This window comes from Eucyclogobius newberryi, unplaced genomic scaffold (assembly GCF_026437365.1).
Source record: "Eucyclogobius newberryi isolate DKJ021-1_F unplaced genomic scaffold, fEucNew1.0.hap1 SCAF_16, whole genome shotgun sequence".
NCBI lineage: Eukaryota > Metazoa > Chordata > Actinopteri > Gobiiformes > Gobiidae > Eucyclogobius > Eucyclogobius newberryi.
This window is the reverse complement of record NW_027315790.1, coordinates 19,075,312-19,089,896: the sequence shown is the minus strand read 5'-3', so window position 1 is coordinate 19,089,896 and position 14,585 is coordinate 19,075,312. Positions and strand designations below refer to the sequence as shown.

Here is a 14,585-nt window from a genome sequence, read left to right as displayed (position 1 = left end):
AAAAGTATGTTTAGGTTTATACACCATGTAATAGTATGTTTAGGCCTATACACCATGTAATAGTATGTTTAGGCCTATACACCATGTAATAGTATGTTTAGGTTTATACACCTTGTAATAGTATGTTTAGGCCTATACACCATGTAATAATATGTTTAGGCCTATACACCATGTATGTTTAGGCCTATACACCATGTAATAGTATGTTTAGGCCTATACACCATGTAATAATATGTTTAGGCCTATACACCATGTATGTTTAGGCCTATACACCATGTAATAGTATGTTTAGGCCTATACACCATGTAATAGTATGTTTAGGCCTATACACCATGTAATAGTATGTTTAGGCTTATACACCATGTAATAGTATGTTTAGGCCTATACACCATGTAATAGTATGTTTAGGCTTATACACCATGTAATAGTATGTTTAGGCCTATACACCATGTAATAGTATGTTTAGGCTTATACACCATGTAATAGTATGTTTAGGTTTATACACCATGTAATAGTATGTTTAGGTTTATACACCATGTAATAGTATGTTTAGGCTTATACACCATGTAATAGTATGTTTAGGCCTATACACCATGTAATAGTATGTTTAGGCTTATACACCATGTAATAGTATGTTTAGGCCTATACACCATGTAATAGTATGTTTAGGCTTATACACCATGTAATAGTATGTTTAGGCCTATACACCATGTAATAGTATGTTTAGGCTTATACACCATGTAATAGTATGTTTAGGTTTATACACCATGTAATAGTATGTTTAGGCTTATACACCATGTAATAGTATGTTTAGGCTTATACACCATGTAATAGTATGTTTAGGCTTATACACCATGTAATAGTATGTTTAGGCCTATACACCATGTAATAGTATGTTTAGGCTTATACACCATGTAATAGTATGTTTAGGCTTATACACCATGTAATAGTATGTTTAGGCTTATACACCATGTAATAGTATGTTTAGGCCTATACACCATGTAATAGTATGTTTAGGCTTATACACCATGTAATAGTATGTTTAGGTTTATACACCATGTAATAGTATGTTTAGGCTTATACACCATGTAATAGTATGTTTAGGCTTATACACCATGTAATAGTATGTTTAGGCCTATACACCATGTATGTTTAGGCCTATACACCATGTAATAGTATGTTTAGGCTTATACACCATGTAATAGTATGTTTAGGCCTATACACCATGTAATAGTATGTTTAGGCTTATACACCATGTAATCGTATGTTTAGGGTGCATGTACCTTTGGAAATAATGAAGGTACGTTAAACCGTCCTTGGAGGAAAATGCAACCCCGTATGAGGCATATTTACCATCCCTTCAAAAAATCCTGGGGAGAGCACTGCAAATGCGATGCATTCGTCAGAAAAAAGTGTTTTTGTATCGCAGCTTTTGCAATACAAAAATGTGTGTTCAATTGTATAACCAAAGCGCCTGATGGCACTGATCACTCGTCAATCGATCGTCAACAACGGCATGACACAATGTAGGACTATGTGTTGACATGACGAGTCCCGCTGCTGTCTCAGATCGCGAGTCTGAAAGCAGGAGTAGCCACAGTGCGGTAAAGTTAGCGTCACAGATTCGGACTTCCGAGGTCAATAGCTCCTAAACGCAAAAGATCATTCACATGCCAAAATACTCATATTTACACTGCCAAATAAGTCAAAATCAGATGTGTATTTTGGGTGCAGCGAATTACACTGACCCGAATGTGCAGAGCCTAGACGAGTACTTAGGGGCCGTCATCAAATGTGCAACCGGAGCAGAGACGAGTACTTAGGGGCTGTCATCAAATAGAAAAAACAAAAATATAAACGTTTTATAGCTGGAATGGAACGTCAGCTTGATCATAAGCTTAATAAATATTTTTTGTGAGTCTAAAGACAATTAATATGTAAATGAGACTCCTGCAAATAGTCATCTGATTGATTATGATATGGAAGAAAGTTGTAAATAAGGCCATCTGACTTTATCGTTTATTAATTTGTTCAACAACAAATTTTATTTGCAAGTGTTCTGTTTGATTTTGAATTTTTTTTTAAAAAGTGTTTGAAAGTTAATTTGTTAATATTTTTTCTTTTGTAAAAAGAATGTTTACAAATACATTTGAAATACATAATCTTGTTACTTCAATGGAAAATATTGATTGTTAGTCACTTTCATGTGTTTTGCTACGCAATTATCAAATTGCTATACAAATTTGAAAAAAATTAACGGATTGTTTAGCAGCGCAGCAATACAAGAGAAAATCCTTAATCTGAGCCCTACTGTGTTACATTGATGTGGCTTTATTTTGTCACACATCAGCACATAAAGTCTCCTCAAACTGCAATCGCCATCAACCAAGCTGCGGCTCCCTTTTGTCCTCACTCATGAGTTTGTAAATATGTGTTGACTCAAGGAGGCCTATGCGCTTGTGAAGAGGAGGTGCGAGAGGAGGAGGTGTGGAAGGAGGTAAGACTCTGTATGAGCAGTGGAGTGTAAGGGACAGAGGAGCAGCAAATGTTTCAGACTGCGAGAGCAGAGGAGGTGCTGTGTGAGAGGAGAACACGTGCAGTGAAGGTTCACGGGGCAGAGGAGGTGCTGTGTGAGAGGAGAACACGTGCAGTGAAGGTTCACGGGGCAGAGGAGGTGCTGTGTGAGAGGAGAACACGTGCAGTGAAGGTTCACGGGGCAGAGGAGGTGCTGTGTGAGAGGAGAACACGTGCAGTGAAGGTTCACGGGGCAGAGGAGGTGCTGTGTGAGAGGAGAACACGTGCAGTGAAGGTTCACGGGGCAGAGGAGGTGCTGTGTGAGAGGAGAACACGTGCAGTGAAGGTTCACGGGGCAGAGGAGGTGCTGTGTGAGAGGAGAACACGTGCAGTGAAGGTTCACGGGGCAGAGGAGGTGCTGTGTGAGAGGAGAACACGTGCAGTGAAGGTTCACGGGGCAGAGGAGGTGCTGTGTGAGAGGAGAACACGTGCAGTGAAGGTTCACGGGGCAGAGGAGGTGCTGTGTGAGAGGAGAACACGTGCAGTGAAGGTTCACAGGGCAGAGGAGGTGCTGTGTGAGAGGAGAACACGTGCAGTGAAGGTTCACAGGGCAGAGGAGGTGCTGTGTGAGAGGAGAACACGTGCAGTGAAGGTTCACAGGGCAGAGGAGGTGCTGTGTGAGAGGAGAACACGTGCAGTGAAGGTTCACAGGGCAGAGGAGGTGCTGTGTGAGAGGAGAACACGTGCAGTGAAGGTTCACAGGGCAGAGGAGGTGCTGTGTGAGAGGAGAACACGTGCAGTGAAGGTTCACAGGGCAGAGGAGGTGCTGTGTGAGAGGAGAACACGTGCAGTGAAGGTTCACAGGGCAGAGGAGGTGCTGTGTGAGAGGAGAACACGTGCAGTGAAGGTTCACAGGGCAGAGGAGGGTGAGCGTGAGGGGAGGAGGTGTGAAGGCCTTGTGGGGAGCAGGTCTGCACACACTACTCATTCATTGGCTGCTGTCGCTGTCCTCACGAGTTCAATAGTAAACTCACGTCACATTTAATGTAAATGTCCAAAGTAAAATCATATATTCATTAGACAATTGTCTCACTTTGGGTTGTGTGACTAGTTTGTGCAGCAGAATTCTGTGAAGCATTACACAATGAGTTAAACCCTTTAGGACATGGTCGGCTGAGAGGAACAGCAGGACGAGGAGGCTAAAATAATTAAAATCTGTTTTGTGATTAGATGAGTTCAGCAAGAGAGCTGTACAGTCATCTGAACTTCTTTGACCCTTAGAAATGATGGAATAAGCTCCCATGTCTCAGAGTCCAGTCAGCAAACACTTCAGTGCAGTAATTGTGACAGCTAACGAGCATGTGGCCCCTTTATTGTCCTGTTTGCTGACAGGAAGGCTCCGTCACTGTCAGAAGAGAACAAACACTAGAACAAAGGACAAAAGGAGCTCTGTAGAAGATCACACAGAGAGACGCAGACGGTCTGGAATAAACATTACAGAAGTTATCATCTCTTGACTAAACTGGACCACACCTGTGAAAGCAGCAGCAGCAGTGTGGAATACCATGTGTCCACTGTTATCACCGGATGGGATCGGTTGCATTGTATTCACACGTTAAAGTTCTGTTATATGTAGATTCTAACACTTTTGGGTTGAACATGTTTCTTTCATAGATGAAGCCCTAATGTGCTGTAATGATTATTTAGACTGGGCTTTCTAACTAAAGCAAACATTTAGACACAACTAAACTCTTTAAGTTGATCATCAAACAGTTGAAAACGCCTGTTCAAACAAACCCTAACTTCAGTTTAAGTTTGATGTGCTATAGCTATCTGAGTGACTTGTTGGGTATTTTCATGCTGTTTTGAACATTGCTGATTTAATTACTTGATAAGTAAACCACATGGAAGAATTCTGGTTCCTGTGATTTTATAAATGACTGTACAAGTCCCTAAACTGGTACTCTTCCTCCAGACTAAATGAGCCGTGATTTAGGAAAATACAGTATATCTAGCTTTTTGAGTTAATAGTAATAATAACTCTTCCAAATCACTAAATTGGATCTTTCCCTTTGAGACACTACAGTGCATTTAGACAAACTCAGCTTCACCATCTTCACTGCACCATTTGTGTTTGTAAAGCTCCTAAAGGAGAAAATCAGGAGAAATACTAAAATTGTGCCAGAATGAGGGCCTTTTGAGACTTTTAATATGCAAAATAAGATAAGATATTAAATATGATTGACTTCCAAAGAGAAAAGTCTCGACACCGGACACTACATCAAGACGTAAACACATCCCTAGAGTGGACAACCTGAGGGACTTCACAAAAGCAGAATAAGGACAAGGCAACATTAACCAGGACGAGGACATATACAGACCAAATGAATGAAATACTGTTATTCAACTAGGAGTGACCATAGTTAACCAATTAGCATTCATTAAATGCTTAACTCATTAAATGAGAGGAAAATATTTTGGAGAACTTTATTAGTGCGTTTTCTTTGCCTTGCTATACAAGCACAAGCAGAATGTGTAAGAGCTGTGATATTGAGTGAAATAAGCCACTCCAATAATAATGGAAACCTGTGTGATACTGCAGTATTTATGGACTAATATTAATCAAACATGCTTTATTATTCACTTCTTTATCTGAAACTATCGCTCTTTTTCCTCCTCAAGTGAAGGTAACGCTAGCGACTTTACATTTATACAATACCATACAATCTAAGACGGGCTGATTCATAATCAGGACTAAACTGCTTTCATTCAGCCGTGTTGTGCTGCTCTGTGTTTACTCGTAATGCATCATTCATTATGGACCCATCCAGTTAAAATAATAACAATGTTTTACTTTTACCTGGAATAAGTCAGTGGAGTGTTCAACTGTAGAAAGAGATTCAGTTGTAGTCATCAAGATGTTTAGCCTCTCATCCAGGAGTCATTCTCAATCTGCGGATCGAGTCTGAGAACTCTGGTATTTATCCTACTCTGAGTAAGCCCTGCCCACCGGGCAGAGCCTCCTGATAATAGCCTGTTTATCTAGTTGTTTGCACAGTTTTAAATTTGAACTTAAACGAATCTTCTTTGTTACCTTAACAGTCCTGTAATGGACAATTAAAGTCCTATTGTTAGCTGACCGCGGTTCCTCATCACTGATGAGTACCTGATTAACATCTGCCCGGCCAGGGCTGATCCCGCCCCAGGGCTTCAAATGTTTTAGTTTTTTTATTTGCCTTGGACAAAAAAAAGTATGTGAGAGAGGGCAAATTGTGAATTGTACATTTAAATGATAAATATTAAAGTCTTGTCTCGTTCTTTGGAAATTGTCTCATCTCATCCCTAATAAACTATGTTGCAGTGTTTTGTACCCTTATAAAATGTTTTTTTATAAATTGCCTAGATCTTGACCACAGATCTTGACCGTGATGAGCCTGTAGGTGTGGCCTCAGCACTGCCCCGTCCCCGTCCCTGTCCCCATCCCTGTCCCGTCCCTGGGAGGAGAGTGAGAGACTGGACACAGAGCTGTAGAGTGGAGCTTAAGCAGATTTCAGTCTAATCGCACCGACAGGATTACAGCTGTGCACCGCTGGAGGCCCCGCCCACACCAAGCAAACGGTCAGCGACACATCACAGAGGGGGCGGGCTCTGGGATCCCAGGCCATTTCATTCAGTGGAAAATGCTCCCTTTTCATGCGGTCAACAAACACACACTTACACTTCAGCGTTAGTAGAGTAGTTGTTGAACAGTGGACAGAGCAGCTCATTGACATGATCGAGTGTTCTCTCTCCATCAAGTGTCTAAGGTGTCATAAAGTGTCTATTTTTTTAAGCACTTATTTTCTGGCTTAGTTCAAATAGTCGATTATTCCATTTTAAAATGCATTTTAACCAGAACCAGGAAAAATATGCTAACTGAAGGCTTCTAGAGTGGAACATGAAACTCTCAAATTATACTTTGTGGCCATTTTGACTTTAATGTTTGTCTTGTGAAACATCGTTGGCAGGTGTTCTCGAGTCTGTATGGTCCAGATAATAATTAACCATTATCAAAATAGTCAACAACAATTATAATTGTCGATAAGTATTGCCATTAATCCTCTAAGCCTCATTTTCTAACATTGTATTTCCATTCTTAAAGTTGCCCATGTTGTATGGTTCTTTTCAGCACTTGGGTAAGTTTCAGCAGTTTTAAATGTTCTCTACAAACAGTTTTGATTTGATTTCAAAGTCACAGGGGTTAACGCAATAACAACTATACAATCCACATTGCTTTTTATTTATCACCAAAGAAAAACTCATTAAAGAAGTAGCTTTGAGATGTGACCATGTAGATTGTGGTCCAGCCTTTTCACTTTGCTGTCTAAAAGCCAATAAAAAGCCGTGCACATGTGATGTGCCAAAAGGTTTGTGAGAGCCACATCTTACAATCATCAGGAGAGGTCGTTAGTGTTAGCACTCATTAGCTCAGACAGGTATTACTCACAGTGACACCATGTAATTAATCCATTACAACATACTGCGTGGCTAATGGACTGGGCTGATGGAGTCAGAACATTCTCAAGGCCCTGAGGGGCCCACACACATGTCAAACATCACATCTTCTCCTCTGCTTCCAATATTTCATAAAAACTATGATGAATACTTTGATGTGAATGCAATGGGAAGGACAAAGCTTTAAATCGTGTATAAAATCTGATATTTTTAAGAGCAACAAAAACTTAACACAACAAACTTTTGCAGACTTTTACATCTAAGCTTCCTCGTCCACAGCTGCTCTCCGCATGGACAAGTCCTCAAAGCTTTCAAGAGCACGGGCCCTGAGTCTGCAGTGTTCTCACTGAGGGCTTTTGGCATGGCGGCACGCCATGCTGCTGCGTGCACCCGCCATGCCCAAAAGATGCCGCCATGCTGCCGCGGGCACTCGCCATGTTGAAAAGATACCGCTAGGTATTACGATAACCCAAAAGTATGGGAAAGCCAATATGCTCACACTCCGCCACTTAGTAGCGCCATCTGGCGTAAATTACAGCGCTCGTTTACAGCACGCGGCGTAACGTCAGACGGCGCACGGCATTAAAAGCGCAGCTTTATTTTGTAAAAGCGTCGGAAAATACGCCGCGATACGCCGCTCCTAAGTGGCGGAGTGTGATCATATTGGCTTTCCATATCGAGCGCCGTGGGCCGCCGTGGGCGGGTTTTGCTAGTTTTTGCCGTACTTTTTGCTAGCGCTGCCTATGTTTTTCCTTTCTACAGTTGAACGCCATCCTCAAACCTCAGCCCAGCGAGAACACTGGTCTGTGTGGGTGACTGTCCTTTAACACCTGGACAGGAGGAAATGAGGAAAGCCAGTGGTGGTTTGGTTTAACGTGCCCTTTTTACTTCCGTAAACAGTGCGCCACGTGTGACATTCTGTTAACACCCCACACAAACGGTCACATTAAAAAAATCATTCTCTGCAGTGCGAACGTAGCCATAATCCTTTCTATTGATACTTGATGTTGGCACAGTCCGCATTCAGCTTCCATCCTCAAGATGGCAGTAGTGTGCGGACCCATGAGAAGTGAATTCTATATAAAGCTAGTCTGGAGTTCTGCCTATACAGATAAATCCAGAGCAGCTGATGGTCACTTAGCTCTAGGGATATTTGGGGAAAGTATAAATGTCCAATTTTGATCATTTTCCCATAAATAAATATTGTGAAATGCTTAATACTCCAGTACGCTGTCCTGCATATAACATGAGTATAATAAGGTTAAACAACATCAGTAGAAATGATTTCTATATAGCCAAAACCCAAAATGCAGCAGTGTCTTTCCTTTAAGTGGATGGTCAGCCGAAACAAAACATCGGGATAGGCGGGACATTAAAGGCTCCGATCAGAGAAGGATTAACCAATCCAAAGTTACTCAAAAGTTCACAATGAATACAACATTTGAGAACACAATCACACATAAAATTGTAAAGTGTGAAGTTAATTTTACTCTCTTTCTATGACTGTTCAAGCAGAATTCTTCATAGAAAAAGTGTGAAAGGAGGGGAAGGGAAAAGAGAGGAGAGAGAAGACAGACTAAAGAGAGAAGAGAGCGGAAATGAGAGGCGAGAGAAATGAGACTGGAAAATACATTTTAGAAAGAGGAAAGAGAAGAAAAAGAAAGCTGAGAGGGAGAAAGTGGGAGGAGAGGTTGAACACGAGAGAGGAAAGAAGGGAAACTTGGGAGAACAGGAAAGGAGAGAGAGAAGGGAAGGGGAGAAAGAGAGATTATAGAGAGAAGAGAGAGGTGAAAAGAAAATTATGTCAATGTGAAAGGGTGGAGAGAGAAGATGGAAAAAGAGAGGAAAGGGAGAATAGAGAGGAAAAGAGAAAGGAGAGAGGAGAAAAGGGAAGAGGGGAAATGGGAAATAGCAGGTGGGAGAAAAGAGGAGAAAGAGAGAGGATACAAAAAGAGAGTGAAGAGAAAATAGGTGAAAGGAGGGAGAGGAGAAAAGGAGAGGGGAGAAAGAGAGAGGGGAAGAAAATGAGAGCAAAAATAGAGGAGATAATGAGAGAGGGACGGAGAGAGAGAGAGAGAGAGAGAGAGAGAGAGAGAGAGAGAGAGAGAGAGAGAGAGAGAGAGAGAGAGAGAGAGAGAGAGAGAGAGAGAGACTAAGCAGCAGCAGCAGCAGCATGTGGTGTGAGTATCTTTGTTCTGCTCAGGACGTCATCCACACCTCTCTCTGTCGCTCACTCTCACTGGAGCCTCAGCTCCACCAGCTCCACTCAAGAGGAACACAGACATCATGTAGCACTACTGAAGACCAGCTAACCACACAACACACAACACACAGCACTAAACACTAACCACACAACACACAGCACTAAACACTAACCACACAACACTAACCACACAACACACAGCACTAAACACTAACCACACAACACTAACCACACCACACACAGCACTAAACACTAACCACACAACACTAACCACACCACACACAACACTAAACACTAACAACACACAGCACTAAACACTAACCACACAACACTAAACACTAAACACTAACCACACAACACACAGCACTAAACACTAACCACACAACACTAAACACTAACAACACAACAATAAACACTAACCAAACAACACTAACCACACCACACACAGCACTAAACACTAACCACACAACACTAACCACACCACACACAACACTAAACACTAACAACACACAGCACTAAACACTAACCACACAACACTAAACACTAACCACACAACACACAGCACTAAACACTAACCACACAACACTAAACACTAACAACACAACAATAAACACTAACCAAACAACACTAACCACACAACACACAGCACTAAACACTAACCACACAACACTAAACACTAACCACACAACACACAGCACTAAACACTAACCACACAGCACTAAACACGAACCACACAACACTAACCACACAACACTAACCACACAACACACAGCACTAAACACTAACCACACAGCACTAAACACTAACCACACAACACACAGCACTAAACACTAACCACACAGCACTAAACACTAACCACACAACACTAACCACACAACACACAGCACTAAACACTAACCACACAACACTAACCACACAACACACAGCACTAAACACTAACCACACAACACTAACCACACAACACACAGCACTAAACACTAACCACACAACACTAACCACACCACACACAGCACTAAACACTAACCACACAACACTAACCACACCACACACAACACTAAACACTAACAACACACAGCACTAAACACTAACCACACAACACTAAACACTAAACACTAACCACACAACACACAGCACTAAACACTAACCACACAACACTAAACACTAACAACACAACAATAAACACTAACCAAACAACACTAACCACACCACACACAGCACTAAACACTAACCACACAACACTAACCACACCACACACAACACTAAACACTAACAACACACAGCACTAAACACTAACCACACAACACTAAACACTAACCACACAACACACAGCACTAAACACTAACCACACAACACTAAACACTAACCACACAACACACAGCACTAAACACTAACCACACAGCACTAAACACGAACCACACAACACTAACCACACAACACTAACCACACAACACACAGCACTAAACACTAACCACACAGCACTAAACACTAACCACACAACACACAGCACTAAACACTAACCACACAGCACTAAACACTAACCACACAACACTAACCACACAACACACAGCACTAAACACTAACCACACAACACTAACCACACAACACACAGCACTAAACACTAACCACACAACACTAACCACACAACACACAGCACTAACCACACAAAACACAGCACACAACACACAGCACTAACCATACAACACACAACACACAGCACACAACACACAACACTAACCACACAACACACAGCACACAACACTAATCACACAACACACAGCACACAACACTAACCACACAACACTAACCACACAACACACAGCACACAGCACAGAGCACTAACTACACAACACACAGCACACAGCACAGAGCACTAACCACACAACACACAGCACACAACACTAACCACACAACACACAACACACAGCACACAACACACAGCACTAACCACACAACACACAACACACAGCACTAACCACACAACACACAGAACACAGCACTAACCACACAACACACAGCACACAGCACTAACCACACAACACACAGCACAGAGCACTAACCACAACACACAGCACACAACACTAACCACACAACACACAGCACTAACCACACAACACACAGCACACAACACACAGCACTAACCACACAACACACAGCACACAGCACTAACCACACAACACACAGCACTAACCACAACACACAGCACACAGCACACAACACTAACCACACAACACACAGCACTAACCACACAACACACAGCACAGAGCACTAACCACAACACACAGCACACAGCACACAACACTAACCACACAACACACAACACACAGCACTAACCACACAACACACAACACACAGCACTAACCACACAACACACAGCACACAGCACAGAGCACTAACCACACAACACACAGCACACAACACTAACCACACAACACACAACACACAGCACACAACACACAGCACTAACCACACAACACACAGCACAGAGCACTAACCACAACACACAGCACACAGCACACAACACTAACCACACAACACACAACACACAGCACTAACCACACAACACACAACACACAGCACACAACACACAGCACTAACCACACAACACACAGCACAGAGCACTAACCACACAACACACAACACAAGAGTTCTCAAATAATCACATCTACTATTGGCCAATCCACCGGCTTCGAGTCTAGACCGAGATCACAGCAGATCCAGTCCACTTCATTCACTGAGACATATTAGTAGAAGTAGTTTATGTTTTGCAAAAGACATTATTAAGGCAGAGGACATTGTTAAGGCAGAAGACATTGTTAAAGCAGAAGACATTGTTAAGGCAGAAGACATTATTAAGGCAGAGGACATTATTAAGGCAGAAGACATTATTAAAGGCAGAAGACATTATTAAGGCAGAAGACATTATTAAGGCAGAAGACATTGTTAAGGCAGAAGACATTGTTAAGGCAGAAGACATTATTAAGGCAGAAGACATTGTTAAGGCAGAAGACATTGTTAAAGCAGAAGACATTGTTAAGGCAGAAGACATTATTAAGGCAGAAGACATTGTTAAGGCAGAAGACATTGTTAAGGCAGAAGACATTGTTAAGGCAGAAGACATTATTAAGGCAGAAGACATTGTTAAGGCAGAAGACATTGTTAAGGCAGAAGACATTATTAAGGCAGAAGACATTGTTAAGGCAGAAGACATTATTAAGGCAGAAGACATTGTTAAGGCAGAAGACATTGTTAAGGCAGAAGACATTATTAAGGCAGAAGACATTGTTAAGGCAGAAGACATTATTAAGGCAGAAGACATTGTTAAGGCAGAAGACATTATTAAGGCAGATGTTATTGATCCCTATAGAGATTATATTCTGCATTTGACCCATCTTTCATTGGAAGATAACAGCAGCCATATAGTCTATTTGACCATGGTGCATGTTTTGGATGGACTCAGCACATGAGTCCAAGAGTCGCACTGTGGAGATAATCCTCCACTCACCGTATGTACACGTTACTGTTCAGAATGAAAGAGGTCTTATTACACATGAATAGCCTTCAGTTTATAATCTCTCATTTTTTTGAAAATAAAACTGGACTCAAGTAAATTCACTTTACTTCAAAACAATTAACTAAAGTAGAATTAAAGTAGAAGTAAGTCATTTACCTAAATTAGACAAATGGGGGGGAGTCTGGTAATTTCAATTACTTTGAACTTTAAAAATCGAAGGAGCAGTGCAAGAAACACAAATATTTCAATAATTTAACATTGTCTCCATAAAGATTGTGTCACTTGAGGACTTCTTCACAGTCGGAAGAGGAACCAAAAACTTACCTAAAGTAAGCTACAACTACTAGACTGACAAGAGTGATGTTACAGTACAACAACCTCAACCTCGATTTCAATACTAACAAATATACTCAAGTCTTGATACTAATTTCAATACCACAAGGAGAATTTAAAAATTATCTTTTTAAGGTCAAGGTTTTAGTGACATTTTCAATGCAAAACAGTAGCACTTTCTTCACAAAACCCTTTGTCTCTTTCTGATGAAGCTCGAGATCATTCTAGAACTGTTCAGGAAAGGTCAAGGGTCATTTTGTCCTGTTTAAGTTATTTTTTTGCATCAATACATGCTCAAATGAGTATCGCGTTTCGATACTAGTTTTAATACCGAATACCATCTGATTTTTGATAGAAAAATATAGCATAAATTATAACTAGCCATGATTTTAGCCTAGTTTAGTCTTTAATATTTGCAAAACTATGATTTATAACTCCGCAAAGGACGTGAACTCCGCGTCCTCAGAAGGCACCCGGAACAGACTAGCTGCTGGATTAATAACATGGAGTCAATAACATAATACTATTCTTTCTACAAAAAAAACAATAATTAATCCAGCTATTTTCTCATTTCAAATATATATTCTTTCTTTCGTTACAATAACCACAATATTTCCATTAAAGCAGCAGCGCTAGCCAACATCACCATGGCAGATCTGGAGCGCACCTGCTCGCGGTTAAGTAACATCCAGCTAACGCCTCTGTGCTGCTAAAACCAGCACTAGCACCGACCACACGCTGCCATTACGCACGAATACCACTAAATGTGACTGGAAAATTGTCACGTTTATGAAAAGATAAACAAATATAATTTTTAAAAGAACGCATTGTCTTAATACGCCGCGTAATACGGAATAAATCTGTTATATGGCTGTTTACAACGTGTATCCCTCCGTGCATCATCCCCGCGCGCGACACCGACACATTTGAAATAATAAACGCCAAACACGTTTACATTTTTTAACAATTTAAAAACGTTTGAAATGCACAATACGCGGCGTTGGTAGGTGCACCTGTCCGCTAGCTTGCAAATGGCGCTCAATGTGGCAAAAGATGTCAACAAATAGGTACCAGGGATGAGGATGCTGTAGGCAGGGACTCACCGCTGTGTTCGTGTCCGCGCAGGAGGGCTCAAATTCGGCTGTGGACGCAGAGAACCGCCGCTGTCGCACCGCTATTCCTCTGGAGCATCAGATAAACAAAGTGCTCGTTCATCAGCGTTATCCAGCGTAGGCAGCGGCTTTAACAATGTGTTTGAGAGGCAGACGCGAGCGCGCAGGCTCACTACGCCCGCGGATTTGTCTGACAGGCGACACTCCCACTGCTGCGACCAATACAAGCGTAGATCCCCAGTTATTGGCGAGTCGGTAGAAATGTATGAGAGGAAAAAAAAACTCTCCCTTTCAAGTCTATTTAGGGAGTCTTAGGGAATCTTTGTAATAGGTTGCGTTCACGTCCTAAAATTTGATAAATGTAAAATTATTTGATTCAGCGCAGGTGCCAATACAGCTCCAAAGAGATTCCCTGTTT

The 14,585-nt window shown here is 41.5% G+C and overlaps 1 protein-coding gene across 7 annotated transcripts in view; it reads right to left on the bottom strand.

Annotated features, from left to right (window-relative positions):
- epb41a (erythrocyte membrane protein band 4.1a) overlaps positions 1-14,354 on the bottom strand; it is a 63,697-nt gene extending 49,343 nt beyond the window's left edge. For 3 of the 7 annotated variants that reach the window (XM_072447804.1, XM_072447806.1, XM_072447810.1), the window contains exon 1: positions 14,159-14,346. The gene's annotated coding sequence lies outside the window, so the exon portion shown is untranslated. Of the gene's footprint in view, positions 1-14,158 lie in introns of all 7 variants that reach the window. The other 4 variants (XM_072447807.1, XM_072447811.1, XM_072447809.1 and 1 more) reach the window with 4 other exon arrangements.
- Positions 14,355-14,585: the final 231 nt, after the last annotated feature.